The following is a 21505-nucleotide window of genomic DNA, read 5'->3' as shown; positions in this document are numbered from 1 at the left end:
AGCTGTACAACATAGGATGGAGGTGTAGTAGTGTTGTCTGGGTCAGGTGGTAACCCAGCAACAAGATCCACTGGCTCTGTAATTTCCCGTCTGAACAGCATCATATTAGGCGTCAGGCCCGTGGAGTTGTGTTTGGTTGCATGGTAAGCCATGACCGCATATGGGGTCATAACGTCCTAGTCCCAGTGACATTGTTCTGCAGTGGTGGCTATGATTTTCTGCAGGGTGGCATTGAAGCGCTCTACTTGGCCATCTGACTGTGGGCGAAACGGCGTGGTCCGTGTCTTATCAATTCCCAGCAGCTCACACATTCCCTGGAACACAGCTGACTCAAAACATGTACTTTGGTTGCTGTGGAGGCACTGTGGAGCTCCGTACCTACACACCCACTCGGAAACAATCTTTTCAGCCACTGTCGTTGCTTGTTTGTTGTAGCGGTTGCGCCTTTCAGTTTCATTTAATGGTCCCATTAAATCAACTGCAATCCGTTTGGAGGGGGCACCACTGTGTCCATGGCGGCTTGGGGTGTTTTCTTGGGGCGGGCTTTCGCAGCACAGCTGGTGCAGGTGCGGCACCACAGAGTGATGTCATCTCTCATATTGTACCAGTAGTACCAGGCCTTGAGACGTGCAAGGGTCCTTTCTTCCCCAAAGTGGCCACCAACTGGGCCATCATGCAAGTGTTCTGTCACTGAGGTGCAGTACTCTTGAGGCAGCAGGATCTGTGGATAGAACACCCTTCCATCTGTGCGATAAAATTTCCTCAGCAAAACTGTCTTTCTGGTAGAGCCTTTTCCACTGCGACCTGTAGGCTTTGGTGGCAGGGCTGTAGGGTGCTATGTCAGCCCAGGGGGGCCTGCCCCTCCCCTCGTCCATCCACTTCCTCACTGGTGCTATATCTTGGGCAGACCAGCACAGCTCTCATTATACAGGACCTGCAGCTGGCTGGGTAAAGAAGCACAGACAGAGTTAATAGGTTTGGTGGAGCAAGGGTGGCTGAGTCTCCACATTCCCCAACACCATGGCTGGCTGTAGGATCCCTGCCACAGCGCCCCTCTTCAGAGTGACAGGTAAGGCACCAGGGTTGAAGACGCTGATGGGAATGTTGGCGGACCGCTGCGCCTGTACTATGATGTGAACCACTAGAACGTGGTGCTTTTCAATGAAACCTTTGGTTGGACTCAACATCAGGTCTCCCTCAGTGGCGTGGCAAAGGTGGGCGGTGCCAGGGACTACATACTTACACCCCGACTGCAACACTGTTGTGCGGGCCACCCTGACAATGTGCACCTGGGACTGATGGCTTGGGTTAAAACGAGGTACCTTTTCTCCAAAGAGGGTTATCTCACGGTGACCATAGTCCAGCTGGGCGCTTGTCTGATGTAGGAAAGGGTGCCCCAGGATAACCTGAGTGTTCTCTGTTGTGTCGGCCATAATAAAGTTCACATCGGTAGCTCTACTCCCAACTTGTACTGGTAGGTTGACTTCCCCCAGCACTGCCAGACTGCCGGGGCCAATGCCCTGCAGGACCAGTGCAACAGATGGCTCTATTGGGGTTCTGGACTCTGTGGGAATGGAGTTGAAGAGGTGGAAGGGCAGTACATTCCTCCGAGCACCAGAATCGAGCAGAGCACACATTTCCAGTCCATATATCAATATTTTAACACACGTCATCTTTCTGACTTGCAGTACAGGTGACCACAATACCTGTGTCGGGTGCTGTGTTCTTACTGACTGTCCGGACTTGCTGTCTGGATCAACGGGAAAAGGGCAGTTCCTTCGCATATGCCCTAAACCGGAGCAGTTGTGGCATTGAATATCCCCTATAGGCGTTTTGACATTTGTCTCTCTTCTGGCGCCACTGCTGATTAAATCTTGGAGTCCTCTCTGGCGAATCAATGGACCAAACAGCTACCCCCACTCGCTCCACACAAGCTGGCCTGCTGTTATCCTCACGTACTGTGGTGGCCCTGGCTCTCTGATTTATAAGACTGTGCTGGCCAGGAATTGTGTGACTGTTCTGGCGGCCCTCATGGTGGTCTCGTAGCTGTGTGCGATGTCATATGCTCTGGATAGGGTGCGCGACTGCTTCTCTATTATCTAAAGACATAGCTACTCTGGATGGTATTGCCCTGGCATCCAGCACTACTGTCAGAAATCTAGGGGTTATTTTTGATCAGGATATATCCTTTAATGCCCATCTAAAACAAACCTCAAGAACAGCCTTCATCTTCGTAACATTGCCAAAAATAGGAATATCCTGTCTCAAAACAATGCTGAAAAACTAGTCCATGCATTTGTTACTTCCAGGCTGGACTATTGTAATTCCCTACTGTCAGGTTGTTCAAATAAGTCCCTTAAGACTCTCCAGCAGATCCAGAATGCTGCAGCACGTGTTCTCACAAGAACTAAGAAAAAAATCATATTTCTCCTGTATTAGCTTCTTTGCATTGGCTTCCTGTAAAATACAGGATTGAATTTAAAATCCTTCGCCTTTAGTTATCAGGCTCCTCTCCTCATCTGGGTTCGGGGGGCAGAAACTGTCACCTCATTCAAGAATGAACTTAAAACTCTCCTATTTGATAAAGCTTATAGTTAGGGAGTGAGGAGTTGCAGTGTCCACCTAACTGGCCCACCTGCTTCTCTTCATAATTGTTAGATTAATAATATATAACAAAAGTAGAGGGAGGCAGGCCAGCACAGCCCGATCCTCCTTATGACCTGTCTCTCTTAGTTACGCTGTTATAGTTTTAGACTGCCGGGGGACTTCCTTCCTTCCTTTGACACACTGAGCTGCTCTCTCCTCTCCCTTTCTATTACCATTTGTGTGCATCCCGTCCCAGAAATGCTTGTTACTAATCCTAGCTTCTGGGGAGTTTACTCCCCGGAGTCCTTATGTTTTTTCACCCAGCGTATTTCCTTGGAGAACGTTGGCACCAAGATCCTGGTTGGAGCTGTCACCGTGGTCCTGCTGCACTCCCTGCTGAGCTCAGCGGTGCCCTGCAATGTCATGCTGCGTTCTGCTGAACCCTGCTGCTTCCTGCTACGTCCATTCATGTTCTGCTGGGCCACGCTACATCCTGGAACGCCCTGCAGCGCCCTGATATGACATGAACTACTACGACCATTTGAAGTCACTGTTCCATTATTAATTTGACTATTAACGCCAATGTTCATCATATCCCCAACCGGCCCGTCAGACACCGCCTACCAAGAACCTGGGTCTGTCCGAGGTTTCTTCCCAAGAGGGAGTTTTTCCTCGCCACTGTCGCACTGCTTGCTCTTGAGGGAATTACTGTAATTGCTGGAATTGTTGGGGATTTGTAAATTATAGAGTGTGGTCTAGACCTACTCTATCTGTAAAGTGTCTCGAGATAACTCTTGTTATGATTTGATACTATAAATAAAATTGAATTGAATTGAATTCTGCAGTAGTTTTTGCACCACCTCGGCGTCGGCCAAGGCACTGGTGAAGACCTCCACACTGATGGCGTCCTGCTCCAGCTCTGTACGGTCAGCATACACAATGGACACTTTCTCATAGATATCATCCCTTAATAGGTGCAGAGCTTCATTCTGCCCCCTGACCCTCTGTCTCAGTTCATTGCCAATGGCTGCTGCATGCTTGGAGTGCGGCCCATAAGCAGTCTCTCTTTCAGCCACAATCCGCCGGTAGCTCCAGTGGTCAGATCTGGGTTTTTTATGGACGATAGCTCCAGCCGCGCCACTCAGGCTGAATCTCAGTTGAACCGCCATTGTCGCTTCTGACCAATGGTTTGCCCTTGCACAGCTTTCAAACCGGTGAATAAAGTCTTTCCAGGAGCCTGTTCCATCAAAATGGCCTGGCTTTAATATTGGGATTCTCTCTTTACATCATAGTGTTCATCGTCACTAGTGTCCATTATTTCAACATCTGGCGCTGCGTGCGATAACCGTGGCGCCGATTTGGCCCTTTTTTTAGCTGACTGGCTGTATTGGTAGGGGTCATGGTGTGGGGCATAGTTATCATTGTAGCCTATTACAACGTTCCACGGGCTGAGGCATGCAGGGTGGAAAAGGTGTCGAAGTGAACTGGGAGAGTGATGCGTGGGCCAGGGAAAAGGGGTTTTGTGTCGTACAGAGCATGGAGGTGAATGGGTTAATAAATCTAAAGAATAAATCCGACCCCATTTAGCCCACATACCGTTCAAGCAGAGTTTTAGTAGACCCAGAAGGAGGCAGCTCCAAGCATGCAAACCGCAGCAGCTATCAGTGTTACTCGCTTCTCATTCACTGCGTTCAACCGGCGAGGTGGAGGATAACCCGCCAACCGAAGATCTACAAGCGTTCAGTACATAGTAAAATAACGTCAAGAAAATGACAGTGAAAGTGAGTGCGGAAGCAGCAAAGCCCCTACCCTACCTGTAGCACAGCACAACAACTCACAGAGCGACCCAGAAGTGTAGAGTACTTCCGTCACCAACGAGCAAGAAAGGGCGGAAGGAGGACAACGAGGTGTTTTTATACGTGGGCCCTGTGGCAGTGATTGGCCAAAAGAGCGCCAGGTAGTTAGGAGTTAAACTCCTACTTCTACAATCTACCCCACGATGACAATGGACGAGTAAAGCCAAAGATACTCTAGAATAGCTAAAAGGTCGGAAAAGGGCTACCACTGCGTTGGACACAGAACTAAGAGAATTGGTAGCATTGTCCGCTTCCCCTAGTGGTCTTGGAAGGTAACAGACATTAGAATGCTGGCCAGCAGTTGACCGCGCTGTCCAACGTACAGCCACTTCACTGACTTCAGGGTAAGATGTGGGCAGAAGGGCCAAAGAAACATTGGGTCTCTCTGTTGCCCTGGTAGTAGAAGTCACTGAAGGGCCTTGCCCAGTAGGTACTAGGGCAGATCGTGGGGGCTGCAACTAAGGGATGGTTTGGGTGACAGCAACCACTTAAGTGGGAGTTACCAGAGGAGCCTCATGCCTCAAAGCCAACAGATCATCCCCTGACAACTTGTCCTCCAACTGAGGTGGGTCAACAAGAGGTGAACAAGGTGAGGCAGAACCACTTGAAGGATACGCATCCAACCACAGCCTGCAACAGTGCACGATTGACCTGCCTGGCCTTGGTCCGTTCGTCCAGTGGTGCAATTGTATACACTGACCCTTCCTCTCTGGGCACATTGAGGACTCTGTACTGCACAGGACCGTAGAGGTCACGGAGCTTATGACACCCCCGTGCAGTAAAATCACGAAGCCACACTAGCTGGCCTAAATTAAGAGGCACAGCTCTCACTCGCTGATCGTAGTTATTCTTACAACGCTCTGCGGCAACCCACAGCCGCTCAGTAGCACCTTCAAAGGCCAGCTGTAAGCGGGTCTGGTGTTCTTGAATCCACTCGTGGACGTGTCCACCCACAGGATCCTGAACTCTGCCCAACAGGAAGTCCACCGGTAATCTGGGTTCCTGCCCGAACATTAAGAAGAATGGAGACTGAGGGGGAGTAGTGTTGTAAGAGAAGAGGACCTGTGGCAAGCAGGAACTCCATTCTCTCTTCCGAGACACTGGCAGAGTGCGCAACAAGTTATGGACATCACATCACAGCCACGAGTGTGTTCCACTGGAGTTCCACAGGGCAGTATTTTAGGTCCTTTACTTTTCCTTATGTATATTAATGATCTTCCTTATGTGTTTAATTTTTCTAGCTCTCTGCTATATGCTGATGACACTTTTTTTTTCTGGCTCAAATATTGATACAATTAATCACAAACTTAATACAGATCTCCAGCATTTACATAACTGATTGCAAGATAATCATTTAACACTTAATACCATGAAAACAGAATGCATGTACTTCCATTCATCTAGGAGACATTTATCCATAACCAATCCCATCATGTTTTCTAATCAAAAACTTTCAGTTGTATCCACTTATAAGTATCTTGGAGTCTCTCTTGACTCACATCTTACTTATTGTGAGCATGTCCAAACCCTAACCAGAAAGTTAAACCAAAAGTTATTTGTTTATAGTAAAATTAGACCATATTTGCTGCTCTCTGTCTCAAAGACTTATCTTCATGCCATCATTAAGTCCACTTTGTTGTATTGTTTACCTGTTTGGTCACTTACAACAAATGAGATTCTTGAACCAGTAATAAGACTCTATAACAAAGCCCATAAGCTACATGTTAGGCTTCCTGGATGGACTCACCACTGTACTGCACTATCTTTGTGTAATGCCTTGACATTTGAGAATTATAAATTAAGCCTTGGGATAAAACTGTATTATGAAATTTTAAATTGTCACACTGTAGCTGCTCTGTCTACGTTGGTTCCAAAACCTAGTTCAAGGTCCGAGCGTATTACGAGATCTGCAACAAATGGACTTTTGCCTTTACCGGCTTTTAGAAACTATTATGGATAGAGATCTTTTTTCAGGTACTCCCAAAATGTCTCTGTCATGGCCCACTCGAGTCCCACAAACTCCAATTTCATGGAACTTTAGTTCACCATGTTACGCTCATTTGGCCTCAATCCCCGGGCTGGCATAGGCTATGGGCCTAACTTTATCATCTTGTTCTTGCGATAACCCAGCCCGAAAGCCACCATGACTCACGTCCACCTCCAAGATAAAGGGAAGGGAAAAGTCAGCATAAGCAAGCACCGGTGCAGTTGTGAGTTTGGTTTTCAGTGCTGTAAAGCTACAATGGCACTGACCACTCGCTTTGCCCTCCTCTTGGACTTTGCGGCCCCCAGATGCGCCACCAGCTTGTGTAGAGGTGCCACCAACTTAGCAAAACCCTCCACAAGCGGCGATAATAGCTGGCGAACCCAAGAAATGACCACAGCTCTGAAATTGTAGTGGTGGACTGCCAGTTGGCTACCACCTCTACCTTGCTGGGATCTGTGGCCACCCCTTTACTGAAAATCACATGCCCCAAGTAACACCTCCTGCTGGAAAAAGGCACAATTGGTGAGCTTTGCCTGGAGTTTCTCCCGTTGAAGCCAGCCCAGCACTCTATTCAAGGATAGACTACTGTTCTAGGTTCAATAAGGATATTTGTAAAGTAACAAAGTGCAAAATTGGATTGATGGACCTGTCTGACCATAGCCCTGTTTACATGGACCTCAAAATTCTACAGCCACTTTTTCACGGAGATTGAACTCAAGCATGCTTAAAACAAAAACCAAGCTAGATTTGCAGAATTACATTCTAACATATTTGGAAGAGAATGTAAAGTAGTGATGAGAGGGAAAATTATAGCAAAGTTGGGGAAAAGAGGAATTAAACAAATTAGAACTTGAATTGAGTAAACTGGAGAAGAAAAGCAAAGAAAATACTAAGATATGATATGAAGAACCAGATAAATGAACTACTCTCATTGGACATTCAGAATAAATTGTTTCTAAAATGAAGATATTATGAAATTGATAGTAAACTAAACTCAATCAAACAGAGAGCGTAATTTACAAAATAAGGGATCCATCATCTAAAGAAGTGACCTACAAAATTAACCATATCCAAAACTGTTTAGAAGAATATTACAAGAACTTATACTCAAAGAAGACACACAAAGGTGACGCAGCTACTGACTCTCCTTCACTCACTTAAGCTTCCTAAGCTTTCTGAAGAACAGAACTCAACTCAATCGGCTAACATCATGACTGCTGAGCTAGAGAATGCAATAACAAGACTCAAAGCAAATATATCCCCACAAAATTACAAAAAATTTAAAGACACTTTAGCACCTTTATTATTAAGAACGGTTAAAGGGGCGCTATGCAGTGTGGGACAGGAGTTGCCACCGGGTCATTGTCTTCCTCGTCCCACTGGCATGGCTGGGGGGAGAAGGATGACTGAGCGGCACCGTTCATAGTGAATGAGCATTCGTTCCCTCTGTTTGCATAGTGAGAGAGCGTGGAGCTCTGCGTGTAGCGGTGGGCTGGTGTGTGCTTGTGTGGGGAACGACTGTCATGTTGTCAGCGCACTGTTCAGTGGGAACAATGGCTGAGGGGAAACTGCTCTTTAGATGGGTGGAAGTAGTCAGGGTGAGGATGGCGGTCATGGCCTTGCCAATCTCTGTGGCTAGCTCCGAAGGAAGAGCTCCCGGAGTGGTGGTCATGGCGGAGGCTAGCAAAGCTATATTGTTTTGTGCTGCGAGACCCTGGGCCGCACACTGGTGTGACCGGTCAGTGACCTGAGCACATACCTGATCCTGGGGGGAGGGAGGCGTGGGCTTCCGGTGGCAGGATGGACGCAGGTTCTGCTCCGGGGGACCTAAGGGAAGCCTGCTTCTGTGTCGCCTTGAACCCGAGTGAACGGGGCGTAGCGAGAGACGTGAGCCTTCAGTTTCCCGAGTAGGGAGAGAGCCTCATCCATGAACAGCCGAAGCTCCGCAAAGCACCACAGTGGAGCCCATGAGGAGGGCGGCTCCTGAGTGTAAACATCCCCCAGTGGCTAGAAATGGCAATAGGTGTAAACCGAGCCCTGGGTATCCTGCCATAAGGAGCAAGGTTACCTCCCCTTTCTCTGCTTTGCCCGCCCAGAGAATTTGGCCCACCCATGCGAGAGACATCATGGGCATGAGCAAAGTGGCAGTTGGTTTTGCGGGCTTCTGCCTTCTTTCTGTTGGCTGAGTAGAAGTAAAATGTTAATTTAAATGGGCCTTTTTAATTAACAAAACAGGATAGGTGAGAGGACATTTATGTATGTGAAAATGTATGTATGTGTGTATTGGGGTTAATGCTACTGCACATTCAAATAGCTTTCATATTTAAAATGTGATTGAAATAAGGTACAGCCATGAGCCTATTACGCCTAACTCAGATTCTCCACTGGTCACGTCCGTCCTTCCAGTTTTGTTCCATCCTCCGCCACGCGCCATACTACACTGGGGGCGTCTCAGAAGCGGAGCGTCTTACTGCCCGACTCGCAGATTTTATTGTCTGTTTTAAGTACTTTACAGAACAATTGAGTGTTTATTAAGCTAAACATGGTTACAATATCGATCAATGTCGAGCAAATGTTAAATTTGTATTCTTTATAGTTTAACTTGCAACATCATCTGAAATCTGTAGTTATGGCAACAGCTACAGTGTAAAACATGATGAATCCATTTCTATTCTGATATCTTGAGGTGAGAGAGACTCCTTTTGAAAATGGCTTAACTTTGGAACCTTATTAGGGCCCAAGCGCCGAAAGCAGCGAACTGAAGGAATTATTATTTTCTGCAAGTAAATTGGCTTTTTGAGGGCCTTACCATATTCAAAAACTCACCAAAATTGGCGGTCGCATCAACTCTGGTAAATATTTATGTATTTTAAGGGTTTTGGGAATAGGCGCATAAAAATGGCTCACTAGCGCCCCTTACAAAGTAAAAAAAAAATTTAGCCCCTGCAGTGCGTTTAACGTAGACTCACGAAACTTGGTACACATATGTAGCATGTCAAGATGTACAAAAAACGTAGAGCCATACCCTAAACCCAACAGGAAGTCCGCCATTTTGATTTCAAAGAATTTCAAAGAAATTAATGTGATTTTGGCCATTTCCACATGTCGTACTTTAACAAACTCCTCCTAGAGATTTCATCCGATCAACTTCAAATTTGGTCTGTGCCATCTTAAGACGTTAGAGATGAAAAGTTGTTAAAAGAAAAACTTTTCGTCATAAGGCCAGGCCGTGGCGGGGCAGCCATTTTGTGCGTTTTGCCGCCAAAACAGGAAGTGGGTGTAACTCGAAACTTTTCAGGATTCATAAGAGTCCAACCCTGAGGACAAATAAAGGCCGATATTTACTTAAAGCCATAGCGCCGCCTAGTAGCAACAGCAAGTAGGCCTAAAAGTCAAGGTGCTGTACTTTAACGAACTCCTCCTAGAGATTACATCCGATGAACTTCAAACTTGGTCTGTACCATCTCAACACCTCAAAGATGAAAAGTTATTAAAAGAAAAACTTTTCGTTAGACGGTGTGGGCGTGGCGTGGCGGCCATTTTGAGTGTTAAGCGATGAACAAAGAAGTTGTTGTAACTTGAGTGTACGTTGTCGTATCTTCCCGAAATTTCTCACGATTGACAAGGGTCCAGGCCTGAGGACACCTACAGGCCAAAATTGACTTTTGGTCTTAGCGCCCCCCGCTGGCAACATCAAATGCGCCTTATATGACAAACATCATCCGATTTGCATGAAACTCAGAATGTGTGGTCTACGTGTGATACTGAATATGGCCATGCCCACTTACTCAGGCCACGCCCCCTTTCATAAAATTTGAACCGTTTAAGGTAGAGTCTTGTGTGAGGTGTCATTGAACTCAGCAGAGAGTTTCTTCTTTATTGGTGATGGTTTGACCCGCCCCTTATGCATAAGCCACGCCCCCTTTCATAACATTTGAAGCGTTTAAGGTATACCCTTGTGTGAGGTATCATTGAACTCAGCAGAGACTTCCTTCTTCATTGGTGATGGTTTGGCCCGCCCCCTATGTTCAAGCCACGCCTCCTTTTATTACTAATGGCCCGATTGATGTAAACACTTGTGTGAGGTATCATTGAACTCAGCAGAGACTTCCTTCTTCATTGGTGATGGTTTGGCCCGCCCCTATGTTTAAGTCACGCCCCCTTCCATACATGCTGACCCATTTAAGGTAGAGTCTTGTGTGAGGTATCATTCATCTCAGCAGAGGCTTCATTTTTAATTGGTGATGGTTTGGTCCGCCCCTATGTTTAAGCCACGCCCCCTTTCATACATGCTGACCCATTTAAGGTAGAGTCTTGTGTGAGGTATCATTCATCTCAGTAGAGGCTTCATTTTTAATTGGTGATGGTTGGACCCGCCCCCTATGCTTTAGCCACGCCCCCTTTCACAGCTAATGAACCATATGACGTAGAGTCTTGTGTGAGGTATCGTTGAACTCGGCGGGGAGTTCCCTTTTCATTGGTGACGGTTTGTGGCGTCTGAGTGCCGCGCAAATGCACGGTCGCAAGGAGTGGCGTCCGCCGGTAACCCTGACGCGCGCAGAGGCGCGACGGCCCGTCCATCGCTGCTCGCAGCTTTAATTTATCTTCTTTTTTGGTCATTTTCTGCCTCTTTCCTTAGGTTGGACATTTTTTTTGGACTTGTTTCTAAAGTGTAGTTGCTTATTTGGGCTTGTTCCCAGCTCCATAATAAATTGTCAAGCAGTCTTGCCTGTTCCCTCTGTCCCTCCCCTTTCCCCATACACACAGGAGACAGCAGAGTTTTTTCCCACCCACATCCTGCTTCTAATTGGCTCTGATCCAAATGGCAACGAGTACTAGCCAATCAGAGGCAGAGCAGGGCAATCTGTTTTTTCTGTTTAGAAATGTCAGTGAGTGACGTTTAAATGAAAATACGTGTGAGTCGCGACTGATGGTGACTGGATTGTAGGAGAGTTTTTGGAGGAACAAATGACCGGGCAAAGTGGGCAAAATACGGGAAGAAATATAACAAAGACTGGGAGAAAGAGAAGGGAGTAAAAGAATGGATTCAACCCGTCGCGGGTTGAATCAATCATTTCTGGGTTATGGTTATTTAAAAATGGGATCTTCTGCAGTCCTTGCAATAATAAAGAATTGTGAATTCAGGATGATATTTATTTGTGTGCGCACATTTTAATTATCAGAGGTTTACTGTGTATATAATGTACTTGGTACATCAGTCTATATTTGATATCTCATCAGTTTTCTAATGTTAAATAATGTTAAAAGGTGGTTTAACTCCCTCTTGTGATCATTGTCCTGAAGCTCAGGGGGGAGAAAAATAAATAAACTAAACGCTTAAAACCAACTCCTTTTAGCGTCCAAATCACTCGACCTCCAACCTGAAGAATCATCTTAAAGTAATTTTCTTTTTCTTTTTTTTATTAGCCAGCAGTAGTAGTCTGCTGTAATTTTACTGGTCACCTTGCTATTTTATAGTTGACGTGCAACTGTACATTCTCCTATGTGCTGATTTACTAGCTCCAGAGCAGTTGAGAGACTTACTAGCCCCGTTTGACATGCTAGCTAACGTAAGCTAAAATTAGCTCGTGGTTAGATTTTTGTAGTATGTAGGTCGGGACTACAAATACAAAGATCTATCTGCTTGTTCAGGTACACATTCATCCAGTTGGAACAGAAGAACACACCAGAGTAGGCCTGTTTAGTAAGCTGTATGTGATGGCCGCATTCCTACACTTATAAAATGCAATTCAATATGTTACAAATTACATTTGAAGTATCCTTCCCAACACTGTCCAGGAATTTACATTATGGACACTGATGACTATTCCAATAACTTAGCACATTGACCAAACATGGTCCATGTACAGGTTTCCATCTTCTTATGCTAAAACTCAAATGCTCAACTGAACCACTGTTCCATGTATTCTAACCTCTGTGTCTGTCTATCTGTTTCCTAACTGTTCCTACAGTATGCGATGTGCTTGTTTTATGTGGTTTAAATGCAGTGTCATCCATCAAGTTATCATAAATGCCCTTCCTGTGTTGGTGTTGACATACAGTGAGAAAACAGCTTAATAAACGATCCACATGCCTGGTTGGAAGCCATGAGTTTACAAAGCCTTAAATAACACAGCTGGCCACTGGATGATTTCAGTCCACATATCTGTGGACACAGGCTTGGCTTGGAGCAGTTTTTGGACTGGAAACAGGTCTGGAAATGCACTGAATTTATGTGTTCTTACTGTTTATTTGCTTGGCATAGCCCAAACTGAAACTGACCTCACTTTCCACGCTCCAGATTTGACCAGAGATGTTTCTCCAACTCACCTTGGGCTTGTTTGCTGACCCAGTCCTCTACCACACTCTTAGCACGTGTTTATTATTGACATGGAATGTGTGACTCCTGTCTGTTTGTGGATCTAAAACTGGTTAATAATGATGAAGAATGTAATTTGAAGTGGGGAAGAATATAGTATATTTGGCAAGCCGTGGGCTACATGTGTGTTTGTTTGAGTGAAGTATTCAGCGCTGTATTGCAAATCCACACCAGGACATTAGTTGCTGGGCAGGGTTTCAAACCCTTAACCACTCCACATTGCTACACATAAATATGAGCCTTTATGACATGAAGCCATTTGCAGCCTTCCTCTGGAAACACTTTGTCAGAACCCCGAAGAGGCCGAGGAAAAAAGACAACATTTGTTGTCAATTTAGCTCTGCTCTTAGATCAAAAGCAGCCTGGTGGATTTATGGCACCACAGCACAGGCAGCCATCTGCTGGAGGTATGCTGACATGAATAGTGAGCAGGCTTGCACTGCCAAAGCTTCTTATTTCACATGTCTGAGCTGTGCATTGAGATACGTGTCCTCTGTGCTGACTGACCCAGCTGCCTCATCCAGTCTGATGTGTCATCTGGGAGACTCATTCAGTGCTGCGCTCTGTTTCTGTACTTTTGTGAATCAGACAAACTATGCAGGTTACATCATGGTTTATGATTTATAGTGATAATGATTTAAAGCAGAGATCTTCAACAGGGGCTCCAGGACCCCTAGTGCGTCCTCAGAGTTACTACAGGGGGGGCTCCAAATTGTTAATTTTTGAAACATGAATCCAACATATTATTACCAAATGTAAATCCCCACTGATGATATGCTTACTGGCCTATAGGTAAGGTATTCACTAAGATAGCAATCCAAAGATAAAGTTAATCCTAAGGATTCACTGTGGCACATGTATGTTTAACCCCCAAACCTGCCGGCGGGTTAGAAAAAGCATGTTTTTTTAAAAGATTGCCAAAGAAAAAATACTTACCCTAAAAAGAAGCTGAAAAAAACTAATTGTTCGTCGGATTGTTAGTTCGTCCTAACAGTCCCTGAATGCGCCTCGTTGAAACCGCCATTATGTAAAAAAAACACTGTGGATACAAATCCTCATATAGAACATGTCAGATATAAAAAAAATTTAATAAATCAACCATTTGCATGATCAAGGAGCTGTAAAATGCATATAATTCTACAGCTTCTCAGCTACACGTAGGTAGCCAAGTTTGTTTACTGCCATGCACAACCACGTGATGAAAATTCATCCAAACTGACCCACCCTGGCCTGTGAGAGCTGCGTAGGTTCCAACGATGACAGTGCACTGTTACTTAAGGCAAATAAACAAATAACCTACCTTAAAGAAGACATCCAACAGCTGTCCGAGGAACTTCAGAAAAAGGACTCTTTACTGTCTAGTTACGTGGACCTGGCCTGCGGACAGTCCCAAAGCTGGCTTCACTCGACTCAGTCCTGCAGGACACCATGATGTGGGACCCTGTCGCTTGTCAGTGGCCCTCCTCCTGCTCTACCCCTCACCATGGGTCAACTTGGGTGGACGTGGCAGTCCGCAGCCGCAAGAGGGGTTTTGATGGGACTGCCTCTCCACCTCTCCTGACCCTCGCCAACCTCTATGCTGCCTTAGCTGGTGAAAATCCGATCCACCCGGTCGGTGCCTCTGCGCCTCCCCTGTGACTCCCCTGCGACTCCCCTGCGACTGGACCATGTTGCATGCACAATGCTTATTAACCCCTCAACTCACCCTCGCCGAACGCCAACGGTGCCCAGGTTGCTGAAAGTGCAAAGTCCATTAAGCATTCCTCCTGGACCTCGACCTCCTTCGCCCGGATTCTTAAAGAAACCGCGCATCGTCACTCTGGTGGGCTTCCTCGACTGGACCCGGCAGGGAATAGACCTTTTTCACAGCAGACATGTTGACGTGTCATAGTAGGAAAAGCACAGGTGTATTCAAAACCATTAATGATGGCTGCATTCCACTTAGGAGAGGCCCTGGTATTGTTCATGCTGACTCACTGAAATAGCTTACTGGGACACTTAATGGAATTGAGCCATCGTTAAGGTTATCAATTTTAGCTGTGCTTTTCCTACTATGACAAGTCAAAATGTCTGCTGTGAAAAAGGTCCATGGACATGTCAACATGTCTGCCGTGAAAAATGTTTATCCTCCACCCAGGACCGATGCCGCTGGCTCACAAAACTCTCCTGTCCGGTCATGCAATGTAATCCGTACACCTTCCTGCCATGAGTCCTCCCTCGTTCACTTTTTTTGGCCCCTCTTCACCCCCACAACTCTAATAGTGGGTGGTAGCATCCTCATTTTACGATGGTGTCCACCCAAACAAGCTGGGCAGCTTGATGCTAGCGGCTAACATACAGCACACAGTACAGTTCTCTCCATGTAATTGAGACACACACACCCCCACCGCATAGTCTTCTTCCCTGCCTAGTATGATTGCTCACAATCCAATTCCCATCACTAGCTCCCCCTACTGGTCTCGTCAAGCTGCTGATACCCCCCAGAGTCCCTATACAATAACCTACAAGCAGAATGGGCCTTCATTTTCCAGACCCTATAATTTGACACCAGTCTCTTGTACAAATGCTGGCCTGATTAAATCTCCTTTTTTAGTAATTTTACCTGTTAAATATCCCATCCCTATGGTTGCTACAAATAGGCAGCCCTCTTAGGTGGTATCCCACATTGTAGGCGTAGCAGATGCCTGCGCCCCTTGGCTCAGTTCACCACATCTGTTGCTCCCAAACCAGACAATAAGGATTTAACTCTTCGCTTAGCAAAACGTTTGTGCTTAATGACTTTTTTTTACATCACATGAATTGGATTTCATGTTCTTGACTGAGACCTGGCTTCATGTTGGTGAGTTCACTCCCTTTTCTGACCTTCTCCCTCCCAACTGTACTTTAGCTCTCCTCGGACCACTGGCAAAGATGGAGGGCTTGCCACGGTATTTAAATCCATCTTCCAGTGTCGACTATAGGCATCTGTCACCTATTTTAGGTTTGAGCTGCAGCTTTTTTGAGCTAAATGCCTCGCCTCTGATGCTGTTTGCAGTTGTACACTGAAATCCAACAAGGACTTCATGCAAGTGTTTGCTGATTTTATAGCGGGTATCATGTTAAAGTATGACTGTGATTTTAATGTACACATATGTTGTAAGGACAAACCTATTTTTAAAGACTTTTTGAATCGTATTTATTCCTTTAACCTCACCCAGTGGGTGTCTGGCTCGACCCACGGAAAGGGGCACACATTAGACCTTGTGCTGTCTTATGGCTTGTGTGTTCCTATCAATGAAATCTGTGACACTTGGTTTTATTTACAAGTACAATCCCATGCTCTGTGGTCAAGTCTTCTGCATGTCACCGTTGTGTAATTAACTGTGAAACTCTGGTGTGGATCTCTACCGTTTTTAAAGGTTCTGTGCTTCATAATCTAGACAATGCTGATGCCGCCAGTGCTGATGAGATATTACTCTTTTTAATTTAACTTCCACAAGCATTTTAGACTCTGTTGCTCCCCTGAGGACAAAACCCACAAAAGCACTTTCGGAACCTTGGCTAAGTGACTATACCCAGGGCTTGACATTAACTTTTTGAGGCACTTATCCTTCGGACAAGTACATTTACGTTTCACTTGTCCATGAACAAAAGTCACTTGTCCGGGTAAAGATTCATCATTTTATAATTTCTTTTGTGTTTTGCTAATGCAGAATTTGAAGAAACCATTGAAAGCATCCAAACACTATCAACATTAATACAATTCAGTTTAAACAGTAGAAATAAATGTGTCCCAAGAATAGATTTCCCCATCAACAAGAAAAAAGGATCTCCAGACTCATAATACAAAATTATACTTTGCATGCCGGTGTGCAGAAGTTAATATATTGAGATTCTAAGTGAATATTTTAAAGTTTCTCATTACTTACAGATTCCTAGTCAATATTCTAAGTTACTATGTCAATATATTGAGATATTCTGAGTTACTAAGTCAATATATTGAGATACTGAACCAATATGTTGAGTTACTAAGTCAATATATTACGATACTAAGCCAATATATTGAGATTAAGTCAATATTTTATAGTTTCTCATTACTTTGATATTCTTTGTTTATCTTCTGAGATACTGAGTCAATATATTGAAATACTAATTCAATATTTTGACCAGAGGCAGTGGTGACTTGAACTTATACTATATCTAAAATAATTTTGTAGACATAACAATGGATTTTGCCACTAAATGTTGGTGTCAGCGTGTTTTGTTTTTTTCTTTCTAAATTTCACTTACCAAGGGATCCTTTAAAAAGGTGTAGCTACTTTACAGTTGATTATTATCTGATACTTAATCCGCTACAAACGAGTAGCGGAGCAGCTAGTAACGTTACGAGACAGAGAGCCAGCCGTCAAGAGTCAAATTAACTTCATGCTTCATCCGCACAAAGCAGACTTCTATCGCCACGAGTGACAGCTTTATTTGGCTCGTTTTCTGTGAACGATGTGGGGACGGGGTAACGTTAAAGCGTAGTTAGCATGCTAACGTTAGCTAACTAACACCGGCTGCCTGGCTTGCTGGTTCCGCGGTGCTTTCATGCTGTATCGCTTACAGAGAATGAGCTGAACAGTGGGCTGGGTCTAACGTCAGCGGTCCGCTCTCCCGCTGCTGCTGGGTCTAACGTTAGTTAATGTATTTGTTTCAAATCGGTAAAGTAAAATCTGTAACATAAACGGAATGAGTGGCACATAACAACGTATATAATGCTTCATCCACACAAAGCACATTGCTATCGCCACGAGTGACTTCTGTTTTCAGCTTGTTTTCTGTGAACGATGTGGCGAGGAGGTAACGTTAAGGTGGAGTTAGCAAGCTAACACCGGCTAGCTCGCCGTGCTTTCATGCTGCTTCGCTTTCGGAGAATGCGCTGAACAGCGGGCTGGGTCTAACGTTAGCGGCCCGCCCACCCGCTGCCCGGGATTGTGGGGTAAAATATGTATTTGTTTCAATTCTGTAACATTGACGAAATGAGTGTCATTTTGTTTTGTTTGAGTTTTAACTTGTCCAGTGGGGCAAGTAAATTTCTCTTCCACTTGTCCTACAAAAAATCCACTTGTCCCGGACAAGCGGACAAGCCTTAATGTCTATACCCGTGCTCTCAGACGAGTATGTCGGCAAACTGAGAGAAGGTGGAAAAAGGACAAACTCAAAATGTCATTTGAAATTCTACAGCACAGTCTGCAAAAACTGAGTACATTTCTAACCTGGTTTCTCATAACTGCCACAGGCCTCAGGTTCTTTTCAAAATTTGTAACACTCTTATAAACCCTTGTGACTCTGCCCCTATCACTCCCACATAAGACCTCTGTGATTCCTTTCTTAAATTCTTTGCTGAAAACATTTCTGATCTTCTGTGATGACATCCTTTGATCCCTCTGTTCCTTCAATGTGCCTTGCAGTCCTGGTTTGAGCCCATTTCAATCACCTCCCTGTCTGAGGTGGTCCACCATCTGCAGCCCACAAATTGACAAAACTATTTATTAATTTAATGATTAAATAAGGTAGGGTCTCCAAACATACCTCAATTATAACTTGTCTCCTGCTAGATGTAGGTAATTTAATTTGTACGTTAAATTAATAAATATTTTTGTTGTATCTCTTTTCGGTGTTGTAATTTGTAGACGTCCCTAAGCACTCGTCTTACTGCCGGTTGCAGCAGAGAGCAGAAGCCAGCAGGCAAGTGTTATTTAAATAAACTCATGGTGTACTTACAAACTTTCCAATCCATCATTGAATGAGTACATAACCTATTTGTACTAGTGTAGAAGTTTGGTATCATTTTGGGCATTATTAGTGGGGTAATGTACAAGATACACTCTTGGATCCATTAGCGCCTAAGCTATTCAGCTGATAACGCTAACTCTCCCAATATTCGACCCAGGTGAAAAAAGCTTCTGGGGGGTTGTTTGGCTTGAGGTCGTGGTGCAAAGGACCCTAGGGTGAAATTAATCCGAACCATCACTTTAAGCCTATGTTTAATGTGTTTGTCAGTTTGGTTTGAAATGTGCTGGGGACAGACGCATTTGGAAGTACATTTCCAGAAGTGCTGGGTACAATGACTCATTCATTTTTTTTTTTCTCTTTCGTGCAGGTCATGTTTGAAAGACGCTGTCCTGTAGCTTACTAATGAATAAAAACGTGGTTTAATGTACGTAAACAATGTAAACAACCAAATTTCTCTCTCATATTGCTCCTCCTAACCACTGAAAACTGTCAAAAAATCAAACCCTAAGTCCAATTATTATGGATATTATCTGACGCGTTTCTGCTTCACATTTTCAGCAGGGCAGCGGAGCGGCTGTGGGTTGACTCCCCACGGTTCTCATAGGCTTTATAAAGTCATAACGTGACAAAGCTTAACGTGGTTTAATGTGCCTAACAACGATCACTCATCACCACATTTCTGGTTAGATTTTTTGACAGTTTTCAGTGGTTATGAGGAGCAATATGAGAGAGAAATTTGGTAATCATTGATCATTGTTTAGGTCCAAGCTTTTTCCTCGCCATAGGCGCCAATGAAAAGAAAATGTTAATGTGAGATAACTTATAATCATTGGATTTCGGTTTAGTTCTTTTGACAGGTTTAAGTGTTCATTACAAGATATGGCCATGATAAATTTGGTGATCATTGATCGTTGTTGATGTACATTAAACCACGTTAAGCTTTTTCAAGTTAAGCAGAATGTCCTGAAAGGCAGTGTTGTGAACAGAAATGCGTGAAGCCAGCGCAGCAGCAGAGCAGCTGTGTCTGTGCCTGCCCTGTAGGGATAGAGATTGTTGTGGATTTTTTGGCATCTGTCACTCAAGAATTATATGTGTTATGAACTAAACTGAGCTTGAGGTTTTCAAAAAAAGTGGTGGGTACAAAATGACTCATGACGAAATCTGGTAGGTATGCGTACCCACCGTCCCCACCGAAATCGACGCCTATGGCATTCTTGGTACATGGAGGCTTCATGTGAATGTTTAAAAGGGCCAACACTCAGATATCAGCAGACCTCAAGCTGAGACAGAGCCAGGAGCCCATGTTCATTTCAATCAGGCCTGTAATCACTCACAAGTAGAAGTGCAGAACAATGCATCCAAAATTAAATTGTAGCCTGTCAGAAGTTCACCAGGAGCCAAGATACTGCACTTCATCACTGACATTTTGTTCTTTCTTGTATTTAGGCTCATCAGCAGAGATGTGCATGTAAACTAATAATAAAAAGGCACACAATAGGATGTTCAAAACCCCCCCGTTTCACTTTAAAAAAACGTGTTGCTATGTTTTGTCGGAGCTGAACGTGGCCCTGGCTTCTGTGCCATCTGTCGGCCATTTTGTCTAATTCCAGCCAATTGTACCCACACCCCTCTGGACTTTACCTGTTTGTCACAGTCCCACATGAGGCCTGCACTACGAAGCAAGATGCCCTGGATTTATTTAAGTTACCCGGCTTCACCTAACCTAACAACCGCGGTCCCGCATAAGCTGTGTCACGATGGTGGTTAACAACTAGTTCAATCAACCCAGGTTTTTCCAATCTAGACGTTCACATAAAAGAGGCGGTGTTTGCACAGCACAACAAATCACAAACATCTATCAGAGCCACATATTTTACATAAGAAGAGCAAACTATAATTCTACATAAATATGAAGAATACAGACATGATTTTACAGGCAAAACACAATGCAGTCACTGCTTCCTAAAACAGGAAGGAAAGCTGGCAAAAAATAGCCGACACGGTAAATGCATAAATCACAACGCTTATCAATATCACTTCAGTCAGGCACAAGATCTTACCATAATTACACTTGTGCTTTCCATAAACTGTTGTGGCTTTAGCCTCTTATTTCAGTTACAACACTAGCAGTAGTAAGCGATCGTGAGAGCAAATACAAAATATAAAAACATAATTCAAACCGATGTGCGCATTGGTAACACATGGCTCAAGAAGCCGACAAACAGCCTTACGTAATTCCCTCCACTGAAAATCTATATATTTCATAACAATACCCATCAGGGAATGTTAACGGGGTTGTCTGTTTCTAAATGTTTTAACTTTTATGAGCGCACCTCTCTCTCTCCGCGTACCGAGCTCCACTGGATCTTAAATTCGGTGACGCTGTTATCAATCAAGTATTGATTGGTCAGTAGGCGGTGCTTTTTCACCGGTTGATCTCTAATCTCCAACATAACCTGCTCCTGAGCAGGTTAGGAGTTCATCATAAATTACCAGGGTGATTTAACCCGGTAACAAGTGATCCACCGTCGTGATAACCTAAAGTTCTTGCTTCGTAGTATAGTCCTCAGGTCAGCCTTTGGCATTTTCAACCAAAAACAACAGGCCTAAGTGCTGGGCCCAGTTTTTCAAAAGTAATCCAGTGGGATTTTGGATCAAGGATTGGATCAAATCTATTAAATTGTTTTTCAAAATCAAAAGAGGGATTCCGAACTAAGATCACATCATGTAATCCGATTTTACATTTGATCTGGATCAAACCTGCCCTTTGGGTTTTTCAAAACTTTGAACTTGGTTTGGGATCTATTTAATCCATAAAAACAGGATTATCTTGATCCCATCAGAAGGGTGGATTCAGTTGTGATTTTTCAAACCAGAGTTTGTTTTTTTAAGTGAATGATCACAAAATCAGTGTTTACTGATGATATATACATTTCTTCA

The sequence above is a fragment of the Perca flavescens genome, chromosome 4 (genome assembly GCF_004354835.1).
Source record: "Perca flavescens isolate YP-PL-M2 chromosome 4, PFLA_1.0, whole genome shotgun sequence".
In the NCBI taxonomy this organism is placed as follows: Eukaryota; Metazoa; Chordata; class Actinopteri; order Perciformes; family Percidae; genus Perca; species Perca flavescens.
Note: the sequence above shows the minus strand (reverse complement) of the source record.